Below are 6,000 nucleotides of genomic sequence, written 5' to 3' on the forward strand. Positions count from 1 at the left end.
TTGTAGATTGTATTCTGTCCTTATGATCCTGTTGCCACTAAAAATTCCTGCAATCACATACATCATGAAAATTGTCTGTGTAAATTTGTCATATTTTAATTACACATTTCGGGTAAAGAAGGAAGGCAATGGTAGGGAAAGGAATGTTAGGTATTATTGCAGGGGCTTGGACTAGACGTTTTTAAAACAAGACAATTTTAACTCAACACGAACAGACATACACATAGGCATGTCAAGACATAGCACTGAGGTGGTAGCTCATCACCAGATTCCAAATCTAGAAATGATATTCACAGACAATGCTAGAATGTCGGTCATGCTCTGAATAAAATTGATTGAATGTAGGAAGTTGACCCAACTACAATGGATATTTGCATAGCAATTAATTCGTAGTATACTGTTCCAAGATGCTGCAAAGAAGTGTTACCAGACTTTATTTAATACTGAGCATATAAGGAGATATGTGATAGGCCACCAAAAGCTTAGTCAAAGATATATATTTCCATGAGTGTCAGATAAGCGGAAAGCAAGGTAGAGAGGTGGAGAATTTTAGGCAGGGAATTTGATATCTTATTACTGTGACAGATGAATGCAGCAAGGATTGACTGATTAAAATTGGAGAAGCTGGCAAAACCAGAATTGATGGAATGCAGATATCTCAGAGCTACAAGGTTGGAAGAGATTAGAAAAATAGGGAGGGGTGAAAATAAGGAGGGATTTGGTTTTGGCTGGTCGGGGCTGAAGTGGAACAACTCAAGCCTAAAAATTAAAAAGGGTTGAAGAGGGTTTCAGTGGAGATGAAACAAGATAGGGTGGATGCACTCAATATGATAAATTGATGCTTCTAGAGAATAGCTGAAGTACACATTTCAATTTTCCCTCACTCAAGGTGGCTGATAGCAATTTTCAGTCAGACAAGGTTTGACACAACATAAACATCAATTTCAAAACAAAAATCTGCATTAAAGCTGTAAATTGACAATTTAAATAATAAAAATAGCACTTACAAAGTACCAAGCAGCAATGCCATCCAAAAAAAACATTATTTTGTCTTTTCAATAAGAAGCAGAATAAAAGAGAAACAGACTTGGCCCCCAAGTCCTTATCACTGGGAAAGGGGGTGGAACTAGAGTTGAGCTAAGGATTTGGGTTTAGCTAACACTGACCACGCGTGCTCTTCTGTTGGCACACACAATGAGCTGACCTCAGTGGAATTCATATGACATTAGAGGAATATGGGATGACTATGAAGGCAGCAGGACCATTTCCTCATTCTGTTGAAGCTCTAGCTGCCCAAGTGGGTGGATGTGTGCTGTTTCTGTAACTCAGGTCTTGCTCCACAGTTCACTCTGCTTTATTAACCTGTCCTCCTTTAGGGAGCCACTGTCTGCAGAGTAGGATGACGACAGCATGACCAAGCCAAAGGTAAAGAGAAAATGTGTATGGTGGTGAAAGGTGGGGACGAAGGAGAGAGAGACCGCAGCAATGGCTGACGAGGACTGCATCTCCCAAAATTCACCAAACTATGAAAACAAAAGAGAAGTTTGCAGTTCCTCCAGTTCTAGAGAAGTTCTCTCCCATATTTGCTGCTGGTATTCTGAGTCTATAAACAGTAAACACAGGAGAGAAATGGCCTGTGATTGGAGGAGCAGCTCCTTGCAAATCTGTCACTTCCACTTACTGGTAGTTTGAACAGTGAGTCCACACAACACTTTGGGAATCATGTTGAGCTGGATTCTGAGCTCCCAGGCTGCATGGTGGACAAGCCAGCTCTTGATGGTATAAACTGACAAGCATACAGATAAGATGGGGAACACAGGTACATAAGGTCTCACGGGTGTGAAACTGCATCCTATACTTGTGCCCATACGCAGTGTGCTGCTATCTTCCTCACGATTCACTTCCTTTTACTTATAGCACACATCTGATGATTCAAAATCATCTCTTGCCTAATTTGAATAAATTATTCAGTAATTTGAATTAAACACATGCATTAAAATAGTATAGCTGTCCTTTTATGTATGATTCCAATTATCCTTCAATTTGAATTTTTATGTATTTCAATTACATCCTCAGCTTTTTTTAAAACAAGAGTTCGTCAATTTATTCTGTTCATTGCGCCCACGCTCTGCTGGTACAGCATTGTCACTATGGATCAGTAATTCTCCCCAGTGTTTCATTACTTATTCAACTTGCATTTACGACTAAGCAAATTGGGAACAATGATAGAGCTTTACAGTAGAACTGGCTGACAGAGGAAGTCCATGTCCCACTAGATTGCTGGTTTGGCAGAAACCTTCTTAAACTAACAATACAAATTGCAAACTAAGGGATACTTATGTACACAATGCATAATTGAAAATTTACTGCCCAAACCAACCTCCAAAATGATTTGTTAAATTGCAGGAACCACAGAAGAAAATTTGCATACTATTTTCAATATTAAAAAAATGCCAAATCAATTCACATAGTAATAGAGATGTACAACACAGAAACAGACCCTTCGGTCCAATGCGTCCATGCCAACCAGATATCCTAAATTAATCTATCCCATTTGCCAGCATTTGGCCCAAATCCCTCTAAATCTGTCCTATCCATATAACCATCCGGATGCCTTTTAAATATTGTAACTGTACCAGCCTCCACCACCTCCTCTGGCAGCTCATTCCATACACGCACCACCCTCTGCATGAAAAAGTTGCCCCTCAGGTCCCTTTTAAATCTTTCCCCTCTCACCTTAAACCTAAGCCCTCGAGTTTTGGACTTCCCTATCCTGGGGGAAGATTTTAACTATCCATGCCCCTCATGAATTTATAAAATTCTATAAGTTCACTCCTCAGCCTCCGATGCTCCAGGGAAAATAGTCCTAGCCTATTCAGTCTCTCCCTGTAGCTCAAGTCCTCCAACCCTGGCAACATGCTTGTAAATCTTTTCTGAACCCTTTCAACATCTTTCCTACAGCAGGGAGATTAGAACTGAATGCATTATTCCAAAAGCAGCTTAAGTAATTCCTCTACAGCTGCAAAATGACCTCCCAACTCCTATGCTCAATGCACTGACTAATAAAGGCAAGCGTATCAAATGCCTTCTTCACTACCATTTATCTGCGACACAATCTTCAAGGAGCTATGAACCTGCACCCCAAGGTCTCTTTGTTTGGCAATTCTCCCAGGGCCTTACCATTAAGCGTGTAAGTCCAGCCCTGCTTTGCCTTACCGAAATGTAGCACCTCACATTTATCTAATTTAAACTTCATCTGACACTCCTTCGCCCATTTGCCTATCTGATCAAGATTTATAAGTACATGTAAATAAAACAGTGCCAAGTCAGTAAAGGATAGGGCTGAAGAGCTGGATTTAAAAAAAATGTTATTGAAGGAGTGAGTTTGGGGAGGGAATCTTTACTGTTAATGATGAAATGAAGGGAGTGCAAAGAATAATCTAAAGTTAAATTACAATTGTGATCACAGATCAAATTCGTCATGATTTGTTAGTTTTCACATACTGAAGCTTATAATTACTGTACACCATAATATACATAAAAGGCACATATGTGATGCAACATCTGGTAAAGGTGTGTCAGGACTGCTAGCAACATGCTAAAGACTGTTCTCATTAGGTGGAGCAGACATATTTTTAGACATGTGTGAACTAAGCAGAACTATAATAGTTTCAACAGCATACAGCACATTAGCCTTGTTTCTTTGTCTTACTTTATTGATTGAAGTAATAATTTTTCTAAGAGACACCACAATAAATATAATTAAAACTTGACCACATTGTATTTGTACATTAGTCTGTGGAGAGTTCACAGGGAGATGATATTCCCGAAGCAAATGGCTTCCTTATTCTTGTGTTGTTCACTCAGCTTAATGACAGTTGCCCCAAAGCAACTTAAACCTGGCACTTGACAGTAACTTCCACTCTTGACAACCTTGTCTAATAATTCTAATAAAATTTTGACCAGAGGGCATATTTTAAACTACTGAAGTTTAATACAGTGCTTAGGATGACAGTAGCTTGAAATGCTGGTCTGTCTTCCCAAATGAATGTGTGGTAATGCCAACAATTAATCTTAATAATCATTTGTTATTAATGATTTAATTGCAAGCTCATACTGTTACTATGCTAAAGCAGTTGCATTGCAGTGCAAGGACTTTGTATATAAGCAACTCTTAAGCACATTGAAAAACACTCACTAACTGTCAAGTCTTCTACAGAAGGCCTTGAGCATCCTTTTCATCAGTTTCATATTCTGAACATGCAACTCCAATTGCAAGTCTGTATTTGTGACAGTGAATAATTTTTTGAGATGTAAAAACTTGAAAGATCTGCAGAGATTTGGCAGTGCTGGTGAAGGATATAGTATTCATTAGTCTATCTTGATCCCACATTACTATGTCATTGGAAGGTTGTCATAAACGGTTCCAAAACATGTATTTATCAAAAGGCACCCTTTCAATTTTGATTAAGTTAACGCTTGTCTCATCATCAACCTCATTTTTAAGTAAAATAAAGAATATTTAAGACTATAAAAAGTCAAGTTTAGTGTTCAATATGGATGATTGTGGGTAGGAATGAAGGAGGTAGATATGGCATTTGTGGTGGGGACGAAGATTTCAGTCTTCCTAATGTCTGTCTGGAAGGAAGTGAAACTCACCTAAGATTGGATACCAACAGATCAATGTCTGAAGATGATGCAAAAGACAGCACATGATGAGGAAGAGGAGATGACCGAGGATAGATTCTTCGGGATTCCAGAGATAACCCATGTGGGGAGAACGAGAACTATTGCTGGAGATAGGCTGGTACAATCAGATAGACGAGAGTGAAATCATACAGCGCAGACCCCATGACATTTACAAGGGACAAGATGGAATGATGTAGTCACTGTGAAAAGTTAGTTAGGTCGAAGAGATTGAGAAAATTAATGCACCAAAGTCAGAAATATAGATGATGTCATTTGTAACTTTGGTTAGGGCTATTTTAGTTCACTGGCAGGAGAAGAAATCTATTTGGAGAGAATCAAATACAGAATTACAGGAAAGATGGACACAAATTCAAGTCCAGCTAAGTTAATGAGAAATTAGAAATGAAAACATTGATTCCCTTCACCACAGATGCACAGGAGCAGCAGCAGCAGCAAGAGGCATTCATCTACAAGACGCACAGCAGAAATTTGCCAAGGCTCCTTATATAGCAGGTTCCAAACCCATAACCGCTATCGTCGAGAAGGACAACAGCAGAAGATACATGAGAACACCACCACCTGCAAGTTCCCTTCCACTCGCCATTCTGATTTGGAAATATGTTGCTGCTCCTTCAGTGGTGTTGGGTCAAACTCCTAGAATTCCCTCCCTACGGCGTTGTGGTTGCACCTACACGATTGCAGTGATTCAAGAAGGCAGCTCATCACCACTTTCTCAAGGGTAGCTATGGATGGGCAATAACTTCTGGCTGAACCAGTGACACCCACATCCCATGAGTGAATAAAAAAAAACCTAAATGTAAAAATGCACAAAAACAATGCTAATTATGTTTATCTTGGCTCTTTAAGTGTTTGTTCAAGTGCTTTATGTGTAGGTTATTATTGGGCACTGAGTAGCACAGTGACATTTAAAGCTCCAATTTTCATTTAGAATTATTCCTTCATTTCCATCCTTAGGTACACTATATGAACCTGTTTGTTAAAGTCACTTATAAGCAAGGCCATAATGTACCTGGGTGCTCGTGGAGAGGGAGCACAGTGTTCAGAGCTATATTCAAGGCCTTCCTTAGCTGTGAGATGCCACAGGATTGAGAGTTTATATATATTTGAATACTTGATTTTTGTCACAGTGCTCCTTAAGGCGGTTTTATCCGTTAATTTCTTATAATTGGTTTAATTTGTTCTAGAGATAGTAGGAACTGCAGATGCTGGAGAATCTGAGATAATGAGGTGTAGAGCTGGATGAACACAGCAGGCCAAGCAGCATCAGAGGAGCAGGAAGGCTGACGTTTC

The 6,000-nt window shown here is 39.4% G+C and overlaps 1 protein-coding gene across 1 annotated transcript in view; it reads right to left on the minus strand.

Moving 5' to 3' along the window:
- The window catches only part of LOC109936206 (centlein-like), a 211,266-nt gene that overhangs the window by 39,886 nt on the left and 165,380 nt on the right, over positions 1-6,000 (minus strand). The window lies entirely within an intron of this gene.

This window comes from Rhincodon typus, chromosome 3 (genome assembly GCF_021869965.1).
Source record: "Rhincodon typus isolate 14 chromosome 3, sRhiTyp1.1, whole genome shotgun sequence".
Classification (NCBI taxonomy): domain Eukaryota; kingdom Metazoa; phylum Chordata; class Chondrichthyes; order Orectolobiformes; family Rhincodontidae; genus Rhincodon; species Rhincodon typus.